The sequence below is a fragment of the Hemitrygon akajei genome, chromosome 8 (assembly GCF_048418815.1).
Source record: "Hemitrygon akajei chromosome 8, sHemAka1.3, whole genome shotgun sequence".
Classification (NCBI taxonomy): Eukaryota; Metazoa; Chordata; class Chondrichthyes; order Myliobatiformes; family Dasyatidae; genus Hemitrygon; species Hemitrygon akajei.
Genome location: NC_133131.1, coordinates 117,887,499 through 117,904,637, shown reverse-complemented (window position 1 = coordinate 117,904,637; position 17,139 = coordinate 117,887,499). Strand labels below are relative to the sequence as shown.

At 43.9% G+C, this 17,139-nt stretch overlaps 1 protein-coding gene across 2 annotated transcripts in view; it reads left to right on the top strand.

Moving 5' to 3' along the window:
- Positions 1-17,139, top strand: part of efhb (EF-hand domain family, member B) — a 93,965-nt gene that overhangs the window by 17,421 nt on the left and 59,405 nt on the right. The window lies entirely within an intron of this gene.

Here is a 17,139-nt window from a genome sequence, read left to right as displayed (position 1 = left end):
TTTGGCCTGTTTCTCTTTCCACAGAAACTGCTTGACTTGCAAGTATTTCTATCATTTTCAGTTTCATTTAAGATTTACAGCATTTGCAGGTTTTTAAAAAAAACTTTTTTACGACTTCATCTGAAGGAGGCGTGTTGCATCTTCAGTAGCTCTGTCTAGCTGCTGTTTTTCCACACATCTCCATTCACAATGATTCTCCCTTCTCTTTCCGTGCTCATTTCCCGCTGACTTTCAAGCACACAAGCCCATGGCTTTAGATTTCCCAACCTGTAGATTTCCCTTGGGTTCAGAGAATCATTAATCTGAGCGATGTAGGACTTTGTGCTGTTGCTGAGAGGAATGCTCAAAACCAGGAGCCATCAAGTAATACAGCACGGAAACAAGCCCTTCATCTTAGCTCACCCATGCCAACCAAGATGCCCATATAAACTGGTCCTATTTGCCATGTTTGACCCATATTGGTCTACTCTAAGCCTTTGCTATGCATATACTTGTCCAAATGCATTTTCACTGTTGTTAGAGAACCTGCCTCAACCACTTTGTCCAGAAGCTCATTCCATATATACTCAGTGACCACTTTATTACGTACACCCATACACCAAACCAAAGATCTAATCAGCCAGTCAGCTGGCTGCATAAATACAAGCATAAAAGCTCGATGCATGAAAACAAGCAGACATGGTCAAGAGGTTCAGGTCATTAACGGGGACATCCTGCAGACAGCTTATGAAACTGCTTCTGCTTCTTCTGATCTGACATTGATTGCTGCTTGAAATTTCCATTTTGTTAATGTGTTTTTGGGCCGACTGAATGATCTAATGCTTTTGCTATCTCCTGGGGAATTTGGCAAGGTTTGGAGCAGATCATGTTTGCTGTTGTGTGCTGGGGCAGCAGGCTGAGGGTAGCAGACACCAACAGAATTAACAAACTCATTCGTAAGGCCAGTGATGTTGTGGGGGTGGAACTGGATTCTCTGATGGTGGTGTCTGAAAAGAGGATGCTGTCCAAGTTGCATGCCATCTTGGTCAATGTCTCCCATCCACTCCATAATGTACTGGTTAGGCACAGGAGTACGTTCAGCCAGAGACTCATTCCACCGAGATGCAACACTGAGCGTCATAGGAAGTCATTCCTGCCTGTGGCCATCAAACGTTACAACTCCTCCCTCGGAGTGTCAGACACTCTGAGCCAATAGGCTGGTCCTGGACTAATTTCCACTTGGAATAATTTACTTATTATTCAATTATTTATGGTTTTATATTGCTATATTTCTACACTATTCTTAATTGGTGCAACTGTAATGAAACCCAATTTCTCTCGGGATCAATAAAGTATGTCTGTCTGGATTGTGTGACCGTCATTTCTTAATGGCGGAATGTAAACCCAAGGTAGGTTCTATTACTCCTCGCCAAATAAAAAGTTGAGCAGATTGAAATGGATGAGGACAAGAGCAGAAGAGAAGCAGGTGTTCAGCACCATGTGCCTGCAGTCAACTGGAGGAGGGGGCAGATTCGAACACCTCTTGGTATGGCTCGTGGCTGTAGTACTCTTTTTTAGGGGACTTTGTGGTTTGATATTTAATGTCCTCAGTGCTGAATGCGCTCCGCAGTTGTGGACTCGTTTTTGGAGGACTCTGGTTCATATTCCATGTGTTCTGGTTACTTACTTTTGCTAGTTGCACGATTTGATCAGAGGGCACTTTGGTGCAGAACTGGATGAGGCCTTCAGTCATTGACACAGCTCCAAACTGAACTGACTCGGTGTCATGGTCCCGACTGAATAGCAGCAGGCATCCAAGTTCGACACTCTACCTCCTTGGAGTGTGGTTAGCTGCTGCTGTCTCTTTAAGACCCAGACTGCCAATTATTACCTGTCACATTCCTTCGTGGAAGGTCTATACTTCAAGGCTCCGTGCTGAACACTCGGAGGTAAGACTTCCCTTTCTAGTACTACTGTTTGTGCTTTTGCCTTTGGATTTCACTTGTGTCATCTTGTTTATTTTGAGTCTGAGTTAATTCTAGACCTTGGCCTCACCACCATCCATAGCTCTCTCTTTACAGCACGATTGAGCCATCATGAGCCCAGCTCAATATGAATATCTGCGAACTTCATTGGCCTACCAAGGACCAACTGCAGGCAGACATGACAATATGCTTCAGGAGATCCTCATTACTCTCCAGAAACTCTCCAACTCCAGTAAGTAGGATCCGAGTTTGGCTGGGGCACCTGCCAGTTCTGGGTAAGTTCAAGCTAGAGACTCCATTAATATTCATAAGAGATTGCTGCATCCACCAGCTTCTGAGCAGTATGAGAGTAACCCAAAAGTATGCCATGGATTCCTGGTACAATGCTCATTCACCTTTGAGTTACAGTCATCCAAGTTCCTGTCAGAATACAATATGGTAGCCTATATCATCTCACTCCTTACTGGAAGAGCCCTTGCCTGGGTCACCATACTCTGGGAGAAGGATTCACCCATCTGTGCAAGTGCAGACCTCTTTTCAGAGAATTTGAGCAGGGTGTTCTACCACCCTGCCAGAGGTCATGGATCTGTGATAGCACTCCTCAACTTGCACCAGGGAAATCGGTCTGTGGCCCATTATTCCATGGAATTTCATATCTTAGCCACAGAGACCAGTTGGAATATGGAAGCACTAACTGCTCTGTTTCTTATGGACCTGAAGATATGACTCAATAATCGATTAATAGAAAGGAAAAGGGATAGACAAAGGGGATTATTCCGAAGAGACTCTTTCCCCTCCCCGTCCCAACTCTCCTCTGCCCTCTCCTATTCCCTGACGTAGGGCTCCTCCTTGACCGTTGCAAATCCCTGCCTCTGAGGAGCCTAAGCAAATAGGCCGACTAGGCCCTCTTGAGCCGACTGAGAGAGAAGAAGGATAGAGAGGTGCTGCATTTACTGTGGAGAGGCCAGATATTATTGGACCTCTTGTCCCACGCTGCTGGGAAACTGTCCAGTGGAGGGAGGGCTGTGACGGTTGCTACCCTCACTCCTGGTTCAGCTCCATTACAATTGGTCGCTTTCATGGGGAGACCAAAAACATTCCCTAGCCACCTTTATTGACTGGTGCAGTAGGGAATTTCTTTTTGGACCTTGGACTGGCCAGTGGATTCAAAATCCACGTTTTGAATTTCTCTCAGCAGTTTGTTGCCACAGCCCTTGATGGGAGACCTGGCTGAGGCAGGTCAACAACTAAACATCCCTGCTCAAACTCAAGGTTGGCCAGCATGCGGAGTCAATCCAGCTCTATCTCATTGGTTCCCCAGAAATATCATTCATTCTGGGTCATCCCTGGCTCTCATTCCATAACCTGAGAGTCAATTGGATTACTGCTGTTACTATGGGTTGGTCAAACCAGTGCAAAAAGAAATGCCTCCAAAAGGGTCTAAGACACTTCTGAGTTACTTCCCAATTCACTTGCTGAGTTTACTCTGAGACAACCTCCAAGAGTACTCTCGACATACCCTCAGTAGCTCCTAAATGGGAAGAGAACCCTTCAACAATACTTCCCAGCTCTACAGTTGTGGCACCCATCTACTGGAACACGACGATAGTGCTCCAAGCCCAAGAGCAACATGGGGCAGATCCGGGTCCTCCTGGATGTTTTCTCGTTCCTGTTCATTTGGAGGTGTTTATCTAGTTACATGCTTCGAACCTGGCTGGGCATCCAGGGGTGGCTTGTGCCCTGGAGTTCATCAAGAGACGTTACTGCTGGCCAGGCCTGACTAAAGCTGCCTGGGAATCTGTCTTAGTGTGTGATGTCTGAACACAAAATAAAGAACCCAAGCCCAGTTCAATGTCTTTTTCAGCCTCTCCCTATTCCTTCTCCCCCTTGGTCCCACATTTCTATGGAATTTGTCACCAGTCTTCCAGCATCTCGAGGTGATACAGTAATCATGGTGGTGATAGACTGGTTATTCAAGGACTGCCATTTTACACCCCTTAAATATAATCTGCTTTGGAGACTGTCAGGCTGATGTTACAGCATGTCTTCAGGATTCACAGTTTCCCCCATGACTGTCTCTGATCGTGGCCCCCAGTTTGTCTCTAGGTTTTGGAAGGTTTTTTGTGAGCTCAATGGGGCCTCTGCCAGTCTGTGTTCTGGGTTCCATCCACAGACCATGAGCAAATGGAGAGGCTCCACCAGGACCTTGAAAGAACACTCAGCTCTCTAGCCTCGGGGAACCATACCAGCTGGAATGACAGCCTGATCTGGGTGGAGCTTCCACACAGCACACTTCATCATTCCTCTATTGGGATGTCCCCTTTCGAATGCTAATTTGGGACATTTCCCAGAACAAGAAGCGGAGGTGGGGGTTTCGTAAGCTGGCCAACTGGTCCAAAGGTATTGCCAGAAATGGGTTAAGACAACAGAGATGCTGTTGGTCAATTCACAGCAATAACAAGACCAGGTGAACTGCTGGAGAAGACGGATGAGCACTTCTTTCTGGTCATCGGGTCTGGCTCTCAACTAGAGAGATCTCCCCATGTAAATACAATCCAGAAAAATGGCCCTTTGTTACATTCCTGGGATCCTGAGATGCGTCAACACAGTTACCTATTGTCTCCAACTCCTGAGCACAATGTGGATTCACCCCACATTCCCCATGTTACGATTTCTCCTGCCATGCTGTGAGGTAGTTCATATTAGCAGTCTTCTGTAAAAGCAGTGTGTCCTGCTGGAAGGAGTGCTTTGGCTTCACCTAAGGTAAGGAGCCATGTTGTCCAACTAAGGAATATATGTCAGCCTGTCAGGATTGTGATTTGGGGTCTTCAGGCGGGTGCTGTGGAGTGGGGGACAAGGGAAGATGCCAAGAATGCCATTAGAAGGAGAGTCCCCGTTGCAAGAAGTGCTTTGTGTGGATGAAGGGCCAATACTCCTGAGAGAGCCAGTTTGTTCAAAATGCTCTTTCAGTATGCGGTGGGTGCTTTCATGCAGACCATTGATCCAGCGTGTGAATAAAAAGATGCACTCCATGTTGCTCTATTGTTATGTGCACATTGGACCGGTTTATCTGTAATGGGCCCTTTTCTTCTTTTTTTCTGTAACTGTTTGTTAAAGATGAATATTTAGTAAATATACATTCTTTATAATTTTATGCTGATGTACGATCTGTTATTTCTGGGCTGCCGATAACTGTGTATGGGAAGTATTTACACAGCATTCACTCATATTGAGGTTCCTGTTTGGTTGAACCCCAAATCATACTGATCCTAGGTATATACTGTTCATGAAAGGTGGCTGAGTCACGTGACTATTAGCAGAGTTAGCTAACGAACCAAGTCTGTATATGAACCCTGGTGAGAGGGTTACATACATATCCCACCGCAAGCACTGCAGTGCCAGCTCATTGGTTCCAGTTCTCAAACCTCCTCTGTCTCCCAGAATTGTTGAGAGACAACCTACGTACACAGTCTGGTGATTTTTCGACACCGGCATTATTCGAGGTAAAAGGTAGTAACCCTTGCATTGGGAGTGATATGGCCCAGAAAAAAGAAGCTGGATTCCTTCATGGGACATCCTGGACTCTACCTTGGTAGAGGACTTATACAAGCACCATCCTGACTGCCCTGGGTCAACAGGAGCTAGCTGAGGCGAGGGTGTTCTGTCATGATCCAGACTGAATAGCGATAGACATCATTGTTTCGGCACTCTAATTCCCTCGAGTATGGTTTCAATTTCATTTACTCAATGCCCATAAGACCATAACATAAGACATAGTAGCTGAATTAGGCCATTCAGCTCATTGAGTCTTCTCCGCCATTCCATCATGGCTGATCCTGGATCCCACTCAACCCCATCCACCTGCTTTCTTGCCATATCCTTTGATGCTCTGACCAATCAGGAAACAATCAACTTCCACCTTAAATATACCCATGAACTTGGACTCCACCACAGTCTGTAGCAGAACATTCCACAGATTCACTATTCTCTGGCTAAAAAAATTCTTCCTTACCTTCGTTCTAAAAGGTCACCCCTCAATTTTGAAGCTGTGTGTTCTAGTTCTGGATATCCCTACCACAGCAAACATCCTCTCCACATCCACCCTGTCTGGTCCTTTCAACTTTCGGTAGGTTTCAGTAAGATTCCCCCCACCACATTCTTCTAAGTTCCAGTGAGTACAGGCCCAAAACTGCCAAATGCTCCTTATATGTTAATCCCTTAATTCCTGGAATCTTTCTTGTAAACCTTCTCTGGACTCACTCCAATGACAACACATCATTTCTGAGATATGGGGCCCAAATCTATTGACAATACTCCAAGTGTGGCCTGACTAGTGTCTTGTACAGGCTCCGCGTTATCTCCTTGCTTTTATGTTCTATTCCTCCTTGAAATAAATGGCAACATTGCATTTGCCTTCTTTACCACAGACTCGACCACTGAGTTAACCTTCCGTAAGTTTTGCATGAGGATTCCTAAGTCCCTCTGTACCTCTAATGTTTGAACCTTCTCCCCATTTAGATTATAGTCCACACTACTGTTCCTTTTTACCAAAATGCATTATCAAACATCCCCTCCATCTATTTTTGTCTCATCTGCAAACGTTGCCACAAAGCCATCAATTCCATTATCCAAATCAGTGACAAACAATGTGAGAAGTCGCGGTCTCAATACTGACCCCTGAGGAACACCACTAGTCACTGGCAGCCAACTAGAAAAGGCCCCTTTTATTCCCACTCGCTGCCTCCAGCCATTCCTCTATCTTTCCTGTAAAATAGGATTTTATCTTGTTAAGTAGCCTCATGTAAGGTGCATTATTAAATGCCTTCTGAAAATCCAAGTAAATGACATCCATCGCCTCTCCTTTGTCCACTCTACTTGTTACTTTCTTGAGGAACTGTAAGGCAAGATTTCCCTTTACAAAAACACTCCTGTTCCCTGACGCTCACGGACCTCTGGCACACTGCTAATGTCTTCCACAGTGAAGACTGATGCAAAGTACCCATTAAGTTCCTCTGCTATTTCTTTGTCCCCCAGTTACTATCTCACCAGCATCATTTTCCAGTGGTCCAATATCAACTGTCACGTTCCTTTTGCTCTTTATGTAACTGAAAAAGCTTCTACTATCCTGCTTTATACTATTGGCTAGTTTGCCCTCATATTTCATCTTTTCCCTTATAGCTTTTTTAGTTGCCTTTTATTGGAGTTTACAAGCTTCCCAATCATCCAACTTCCCACTCACTTTAGCTACTTTATATGCCCTTTCCTTAGCTTTTATGCAGTTTTTTACTTCCCTTGTCAGCCAGTGTTACCTACCCCTGCCAATTGAGAACTTCTTCTGTGGGACATATCTATCCTGTGCCTTGTGAACTATTCCCAGAAACTTCAGCCATCTCTGCTCTGCCATCATCCCTGCCAGTATCCTCCACTCCACCTGGGCAAGCTCCTCTCTCATACCTCTTTAATTCCCTTTATTCCATTGTGATACTGATAGATGTGACTAATGTTTTTCCCTCTTAAATTGCAATATGAATTCAATGATATTATGATCACTGCCTCCTAAGGGTTCCTTTGCATTAAGCTCCCGGATAAGATCTCGGTTATTACACAAAACAAAATCTAAGATAGCCCTTCCTCGAGTAAGCTCAAACACCAACTGCTCTAAAAAGCCATCTCATAGGCATTCAACAAATTCCCTCTCTTGTGATATGACACTGGCATGATTTTCCCAATCCCCTTGCATTTTGAAATCCCTCATTGCAATTGTGTCATTACCCTTATAACATGTCTTATCCAGCACTCTTTGCAAGGTCAACCCCACATCTTGGCTACTATTTAGAGGCCCATGTATGATTCCCATAATGGTATTACCACACTTGCAGTTTCTTAACTCCACCCACAAAGATTCAACAGTCTCTAACCCTATGTCACCTCTTTCTAAAGATGCAGTTCCATCTCTTACCAAAAGAGCCACACCTCCGCCTATGCATTCCTGCCTGTTCTTTCGATACAAAGTATATCCTTTGTTAAGCTCCCAGCTATGGCCATTTTTTTAGCCACAGCTCAGTGATGCCCACAACATCATACCAGCCAGTCTCTAACTGTGCCACAAGTTTGTGCACCTTATAGCGAATGCTACATATATTTAAGTACAGCACCTTCAGTCTTGCATTCTTTGCCCTTTTGAATTTTGCCTCTGTGATACAATTTAACTCTTTGCTCTGTCTGCATTTGTACCCAATCATTGGCTTGTCCTTACTCACATTCATGTTACATCCATCATCTATTGTAAACCTGCTGGCTCATCCTCAGCTCCATCATACTGGTTCCCATCCCCTTGCCATATTAGTTTGAACCACTCCCAACAGCTCTAGTAAACCTGCCCGCAAGAACATTGGTACCACTTGGATTCAAGTACAACCTGTCACTTTTGCACAGATCCCACCTGCCCCAGGAGAGATCCCAATTATCCAGAAATTTGAATCCCTGCCCTCATTCCAATTCTTCAGCTACGCATTTATCTGCTACCTCATTCTACTCCTATCCTCACTGTTGCATGGCACAGGCAGCAAACACAAGATTACTACACTTGAGGTCCTGCTTCTCAGCTTCCTTCCTAACTCCCTGTATTCTGTTTTCAGGACCTCCTCCGTTTTTCTACCTATGTCATTGGTACCAATATGTAGCATGACTTCTGACTGATCACCCTACCTTTTCAGGATATTGTGGATGTGTTCAGAAACATGGTAGACCCTGGCACCTGAGAGGCAAACTACCATCTGTGTTTCCTTTTTTTGTCCACAGAATCTGTCTCCCTGACTCTTGAGTTCCCTATTACTGCCAGGGGCTCAGCCGCTGTTGCTTCCTCCAAGTAGGTCATTCCCCACCCCCCCCACAACATTTTTCAAAATGGAGTACTTATTGTTGAGAGGAATATCTGATGTTCCCCCTTCCCTCTCCTGATGGTCATCCATTTATCTGTCTCCTGTAGTCTTTGGTTGATTACCTCTCTGTAGCTCCTGTCTATCACTGCTTCACTTTCCCTAACAAGCCGAAGATCATCGAGCTGCAGCTCCAGTTCTCTAACATGGTCTCTAAGGAGCTGCATCTCGATGCACCTGGTGCAGATGTGGCTAACAAGGAGGCTGAACGTCTCCTGCAAATCCCATATCTGACACCTAGAACAGAACACTGGCTCTGCAGACATACCCCCTATTCTCTCAAGAGTTAAATAAGAAAAAAGAAATAAGGAATGAACTTACCTAGAACTTGCCAGTTTTTGCTGAAGCCCTGTTGAGCCAAAGCCTTACTACTCTGATGGCGACTGCTCCCATGATGACCACTCTGCTTGGCGGTAGGCGGTACCCCTCTTTTACAGAAACTGGGATTTCAAAGCTCTTCGCCAGACGTGAGCGGGAATGCTGCTGCTGTCCTTTTAAGACTCAGACTGTCGATTATTGCCTTACATATTCCTTCATGTTAAGTCTGCACTTAAAGGCCTTGTGCACTTTGTGATCAATCACAGTTCCATTGAGTTCCATTTCTAATATTATTGTTTGTGATTTCACCTTTGGATTTTGTTTGTGTTGTCTTGTTCATTGCTCACTTTATGCTGTTTGTGTCATTTGTTCTTTTTGTATCGTGTGTGTTTCATTTCTGGACAATTGGGCCTTGTTCCAGGGAAGGTGGGACCTGTTCCGACGGGATGGGTTGCACCTGAACTGGAGGGGGACTAACATCCTTGCAGGAAGGTTTGCTAGTGCTGCTCCGGGGGGGGGGGTTCAACTAGATTTGCAGGGGGAGGGGAACCAGAGTGTTAGAGCAGATAGTGAGGTGGAGGAGGATAAAGGTCATGCGAAAGCTGCAAGTATAGTGCATGGAGTAAAGCCAGATCTAACATATGAAGAGGCTTTGAGGAAAGAGAAACAGAATAAGGGGTGTAAAGGTAGTAAGGTAGAAGGGCTTAAGGTGCATGTACTTCAATGCAAGAAGCATCAGGAACAAAGGTGATGAGAGCTTGGATACATACATGGAATTATGATGTAGTGGCCATTACAGAGACTTGGCTGGCACCAGGGCAGGAATTGATTCTGAATATTCCTGGATTTCAGTGCTTTAAAAGGGATAGAGGGTGGGGTGGGGGGAAGGGGAGGAGGGGTGGCATTACTGGTCATGGATACTATTACAGCTACAGAAAGGGTGGGTAATGTTGCAGGATCCTCTTTTGAGTCAGTATGGGTAGAAGTCAGGAACAGGAAGGGAGCAGTTACTCTATTGGGAGTATTCTATAGGCCCCCTGGTAGCAGCAGAGATACTGAGGAGCAGATTGGGAGGCAGATTTTGGAAAGGTGCAAAAATAACAGGGTTATTATTATGGGTGACTTTAACTTCCCTAATATTGATTGGTACCTGATTAGTTCCAATGGTTTAGACAGGTCAGAGTTTGTAAAGTGTGTCCAGGATGGATTCCTGTCACAGTATGTTGACAGGATGACTGGGGGAATGCCATACTAGAACTAGTATTAGGTAATGAACCGGGTCAGGTCACAGATCTCTCAGTGGGTGAGCAACTGGGGGACAGTAACCACCGCTCCCTGGCCTTTAACATTATCATGGAAAAAGACAGAATCAAAGAGGACAGGAAAACTTTTAATTGGGGAAGGGCAAGTTATGAGGCTATAAGGCTAGAACTTGCAGGTGTGAATTGTACTATGCACATGTGGTCAATGTTTAGGGATCTCTTGCAGGATGTTAGGGATAAGTTTGTCCCGGTGAGGAAGATAAAGAATGGTAGGGTGAAGGAACCATGGGTGACAAGTGAGGTGGAGAATCTAGTCAGATGGAAGAAGGCAGCATACGTGAGGTTTAGGAAGCAAGGATCAGATGAATCTATTGAGGAATATAGGGTAGCAAGAAAGGAGCTTATGAAGGGGCTGAGGAGAGCAAGAAAGGGGCATGAGAAGACCTTGCAGAGTAGGGTAAAGGAAAACTCCAAGGCATTCTTCAATTATGTGAGGAACAAAAGGTTGACAGGAGTGAAGATAGGGCCAATTAGAGATAAAGGTGGGAGGATGTGCCTGGAGGCTGTGGATGTGAGCGAGGTCCTCAATGAATACTTCTCTTCAGTATTCATCAATAATAGGGAACTTGATGATGGTGAGGACAATATGAGTGAGGTTAATGTTCTGGAGCATGTTGATATTAAGGGAGAAGAGGTGTTGGAGTTGTTAAAATACATTAGGACAGATAAATCCCTGGGGCCTGACGGAATATTCCCTAGGATTCTCCACGAGGCGAGGGAAGAGATTGCTGAGCCTCTGGCTAGGATCTTTATGTCCTCATTGTCCACGGGAATGGTACCAAAGGATTGGAGGGAGGCGAATGTTCTCCCCTTGTTCAAAAAAGTTAGTAGGGATAGTCCGGGTAATTATAGACCAGTGAGCCTTACATCTGTGGTGGGAAAGCTGTTGGAAAAGATTCTTAGAGATAGAATCTGTAGGCATTTAGAGAATCATGGTCTGATCAGGGACAGTCAGCATGGCTTTGTGAAGGGCAGATCATGTCTTTGAGGAGGTGACCAGGCATATAGATGAGGGTAGTACAGTGGATGTGATGTACATGGATTTTAGTAAGGCATTTGACAAGGTTCCACACGGTAGGCTTATTCAGAAAGTCTGAAGGCATGGGATCCAGGGAAGTTTGGCCAGGTGGATTCAGAATTGGCTTACATGCAGAAAGCAGAGGGTCGTGGTGGAGGTAGTACATTCAGATTGGAGGGTTGTGACTAGTGGTGTCCCACAAGGATCAGTTCTGGGACCTCTACTTCTTGTGATTTTTATTAACGACCTGGACCTGGGGGTAGAAAGGTGGATTTGCAAGTTTGCAGACGACACAAAGGTTGATGGTGTTGTGGATAGTATAGAGGATTGTCGAAGATTGCAGCGAGACATTGATAGGATGCAGAAGTGGGCTGAAAAGTGGCAGATGGCAGAGTAGTAAGTAAATGGCAGGATACTTGGTAGTGTGGAGGAGCAGAGGGATCTGGGGGTACATGTCCACAGATCCCTGAATGTTGCCTCACAGGTAGATAGGGTAGTTATGAAAGGTAACACTCCATAAGCTTTCTTAAGTCAACAGATGGAGTTTAAGAGCCATTATGCATATCATCATTATGCATTATGATCAGAGATTAAGGGAGCTAGGGCTTTACTCTCTGGAGAGAAGGAGGATGAGAGGAGACATGATAGAGGTATACAAGATATTAAGAGGAATAGATAGAGTGGACAGCCAGTGCCTCTTCCCCAGGGCACCACTGCTCGATACAAGAGGACATGGTTTTAAGGTAAGGGGTTAGAAGTTCAAGGGGAATATTAGAGGAAGGCTTTTTACTCAGAGAGTGGTTGGTGTGTGGAATGCACTGCCTGAGTCAGTGATGGAGGCAGATACACTAGTGAAATTTAAGAGACTACTAGACAGGTATATGGAGGAATTTAAGGTGGGGGGGGGTTATATGGGAGGCAGGGTTTAAGGGTGGGCTGAAGGGCCTGTACTGTGCTGTATTGTTCTATGTTCTATGTTGGGTGTTTGTTATTTTCTTTAAATGGGATTTATGGTGTTTCTATGGCTGCCTGCTGGGGGACAAATCTCAGGGCTGTTTACTGTATACATACTTAGATAATATATATACTTCGAACTTTGCTGCTCAGGCTAAACATCAGAATGGGGAAGAAAAGTGATCTAAATGACTTTGACCATTGAATGATTCCAGAATCTGAAGTTTGAGTATCTCAGACACTGCCGATCTCCTGGGAGTTTCATGCACAACAGTCAAGGCTTACGGAGAATGGTGCGAGAAACACACAAAAAAGGCATCCTGTAAGCAGCAGTTCTGTGGGTAAAATGAGAGTGGTCAGAGGAGAATAGCCAGAGTAGTTCAAGCTAAAAGGAAGGTTATAACAGTGGTGTGCAGCACAGCACGTCGAACCTTGAAGTGGATGGACTGCAGCGGTAGAAAACCACAGACATACACTGAGTGGCCTCCAAATATATACTATCCTCCGTGTGAAGCAGTCATCCCTCAGGTTCCTAATAAGTCTTTCCTCCCTCACATTAAACCTCTGCTCTCTAGTTCATCATTCCAGAAACATCGGAAAAAGACCACATGCTTTTACCATTTTTGTGCTCCTCATAATTTTATATACCTTTAGGCTACGTCCACACTACACCAGATAAATCTGTAACCAAAGCTTTTTCTCGCCCCCCGAACGGAGCTTTTCAGAAACGCTCTCCAGTGTGTGTAACTTTGAAAACGCTGGATTGGCCGGAGCAGTGTGGACGGGGTAACCGGAGAAATCTAAAAACGCTGTTATGACGTGCTGGAATAGATGGTGATGGCAGCACGCCATTTCTTTGTTTTCTTGAACGCAGCCTAACAATTTCAGAACAGACGGCAGCGAGACTGAAGCCAGAAGAGTTAGAAATGTACTCACCAAATACTTTGACCCATAACTTACTGAATAAATAAGTATGCTCACTTTGCTCTGATTTCTGTCCTTGCTTGTAAGAAGGTGATTTACCTATTTATGCAAGTACTTCTCTGACAATAGATGTGTAACAGCCTAACGTAACATTGTATGGAAATACAAGATAATACTGATGCAGACATGTTTTATACATTTAACAAGGGGCTTTATTAATGCAACAGAGTAAGTCAGTTTTTCAATGTTCGTCGTCAGCCGGGTCATACTGTCCGTGAACTCCCTGTCGGTTGCCTCCATGTGCTTCAATATTTGTTTTTTTTTAGTTTTAAGTCCTACAGCTGTCCGTTGTTTAAGTTTTTCTAGTCTGTATCTGAACAAATGCGCACCAAGTCTTTCACAGCGAGATTCAACACCAAACATGTCACTTGTTTTCGATAGACGTGTCCTGCGCATGCGCAGTAGGAGGAGATTCACCGAAATATCCATTTTAATGTGGACAGAGATATTTTTTAAAACGCCTAGTGTGGACGCCTATCATTTTTACGCGAAACCGGTGTTTTCAAAATTATCCGGTCTAGTGTGGACGTAGCCTTAGTCTCCTATACTCCAATGAATAAAGTCAAAGCCTGCCCAACCTCTCCCCAAAACCCAGTCCTATCAACATCTTTGTAATTCTTTTCTGCACTCTTTCTAGCTTAATAGTATCTTTCCTAAAGCAGCATGACTAAAACTGAACACAGTTTTCCAAGTGCAGCCTCTTGTTCAACTGCAACATCTTATTCCAACTTTTATATTCACTGTCCTGACTGGTCAAACCTGTGTGCCAAAAACCTTCTTCATTATGCTTCTCTACCTGTCGTAGACCTAATGTCTCCCTTTTCTACAGTTTAGAAAACTATCTTTCATTGTGAAACTCTTATCCTGCTTTGACTTCCCAAAATGCACCATTTTACATATTTGAATTAAACTCCCTTTGAAAAGGATATCAGCTGCTCTTGCCAGGATTTAAAATGTGATATCTATTTAGTGATGTTAAAAAGTACGACAGTGCAAAACCTGACTGAAAAGGATACCTTGGCACCAGCAAGAAGAAACTCTAATGTGCATACCTGTACTAAAGTTGTCACATTCCAGGACACATCATTCCTTAATCTTGCCCTCTCACAGAAATAAAAGATTTACTGTTCAATCGTTCCATTTAATATCAGAGAATGAATACGGTATACAACCTGAAATTCTTACTCTTCACAGACATCCACAAAACAGAAGAAAAATCCCAAAGAACAAATGACAGAAAAACATCAGAACTCAAAACTCCCCCTCCAGCAGCAAAGCATCAACCCTCTCCCCTCTCCTTTCCCCTACTTGTTCCAGCAGAAAGCATCCACCCCCACACTACCCACAATGTAAGCAGTAGCAAGGCCCCCAAAGAGACAATGAATGAGAGTCCATCAAAAACCATTCCATAGAAATCTGGAAGGTTTGGTCACAATACCTTGTCGCATCTATTAGGCATTCACCAAAAGCCTTCTTTTTTCTTGTACAAAAAGTCTATGTCAGCGAATCTATTTTCTCAGTATAGCCATGATTTTTCATTTTAAAACAAAGCATGCCTTCTGAATTATTACCCATTAATAATGAGATACCAAAAACAGAAATGGAATTGGAAGATCTCACCCTATTCAGAGCTGTAGGACTAGGGATGGATTTTGAAAGGTGGAGTGTGGTGGGTTTAAACTCAATGATCAGATAACAATCTTTCTAAAAAAGCTCTCTATGTAGAAAGTACTTATATGAGTTAGATTGATTTTTTTTTCAGAGAGTAATACCATAGAGTACTGTCCTTTGAGACATAACATGATGTAAACCAGCATCTTCTGGAGGGAAATTGTGATTTGGATCACAAAGCATTCTAGCTTTTCAGTTTTACTCATGTCATTTCTAAGTCTGCTGTAGATTGACGTTATTAGCTCACAAGTACAATATGATAGTATTTTGTGGCTGCGAGGATGATAAAAGGTGAACTATATGGAGCTGGAAGTTGTTTCATTTAGCTTTTCTTTGGACACTAATTAGGCCAGGTACAGGCAGCATTTATTTTGCATTCTTGACTTCAGAGCCCATGAAGGGGGACTGCCAGGAGTGAAACTGAAACAATCTGGAGAGAGAAACATCCAAACATCCATCCACCTTCACCTAATTCCATCTGCCCAACATCCCTCCCTTACCTGGATCCACCTGTCAACTACCATCCACTGTCTCTACAATTCCACTCCCCCACCACCACCACAATTCCTCTCCATCCAGCTCTACCAAAGTCAAAGTAAAATTTATTATTAAAGTACATTTATGTTACCTTATACTACCTTGAGATGAATTTTCTTGCAGGTATTTCCAGGAAGATAAAGCAATACAATAGAATTTATGAAAAGCTATACATAAAAAAGACAAACAACCAATATGCAAAAGACGAACAGAGCAAATAAAATTAATAATACTGAGAACATGAATTGTAAGGGGTTCTTGAAAGTGGGTCTGTAGGTTGTAGAATCAGTTCAGAGTTGTGGTGAGTGAAGTTATCTATGCTTGTTCAGCAGCCTAATGGTTGTGGGGTATTAACTGTTCCCGAACCTGGTGGTATTGTACCTCCTGCCATGTGTGAAGAGAACATAGCCTGGATGGTGAACGCTGCTTTCTTGTGGCAGGACTCCATGCAAATGTGCTCAATGGTGGGGAGGGATTTGCTTGTGATAGACTGTGTTGTATCCATCAATTTCTGTGAACTTTTCTGTTCCTGGGCCGTGATGTAACCAGTTAGGATACTTTCCTTTGTGCATCTATAGGAAATTTTTGGTAACATGCCAAAGTACACAAACTTAGAGCTAACCATTGTGGCTCCTGTGTGATGGCACTTACATTCTGATCACAAGCCCATTGCTCTGATATGATAACTCTAAGGCATTTAAAGCTATTGACCCTCTCCATCTCTGATTCCCTAATGAGAACTGCTCATGGACCCCCAACTTCTTCCTCCTTTAGCTGATAATCAGCTGTTTTGTTTTTGTGACATTGAGTGAAAGGCGTTGGTGGCGTCTCTGAACCAGATTTTCTATCACCCTGTTACTTTTTTTTCTATCTGTCTTCTCCTCCTGTCATTTACCAGACTCTGCTTTAACACTCAATCCTTCCTCACCTGCTCATCGTCACTCTCCTCCCACCACCCCAAAGTAAATCTGGTTCTAACCATGATCTATCAGCCTCGCTCACTTTCGCATATATTTACTGGTTATATTCCCTCTCAGTTCTCAGTTTTGATGCCAGGTCTTGACAGAAATATTGACCATTCCCTTACCTCCACAGGTGCTGCTTGCTGTTTCAAGTTCTTCTAGCAATTTTATTTTTGCACTGTATTCGCTATTGTTTTAACCTTTTCCATTTACTGGGCTTTGTGGCACACTGCCTGCCAATCAGATGGATCAGGATTGGCTTTGGCAAGACTTAGTATTTTCCTCGTAGTTTGAACAATAACCTTGTGAGCTTATCAACTGAGAAAACTTCAGTTCAATGAAAGCCTGTATTGTTGCACTCTTTGGGCATTCGTTAGAGAACTCAAGTCCACAATAATGAACCACTGTGAAGATTGTGGTGCAGATGTCCTGGAACAGCTCCAGTTCCAAGGATGTTACAATGCTCTCAGT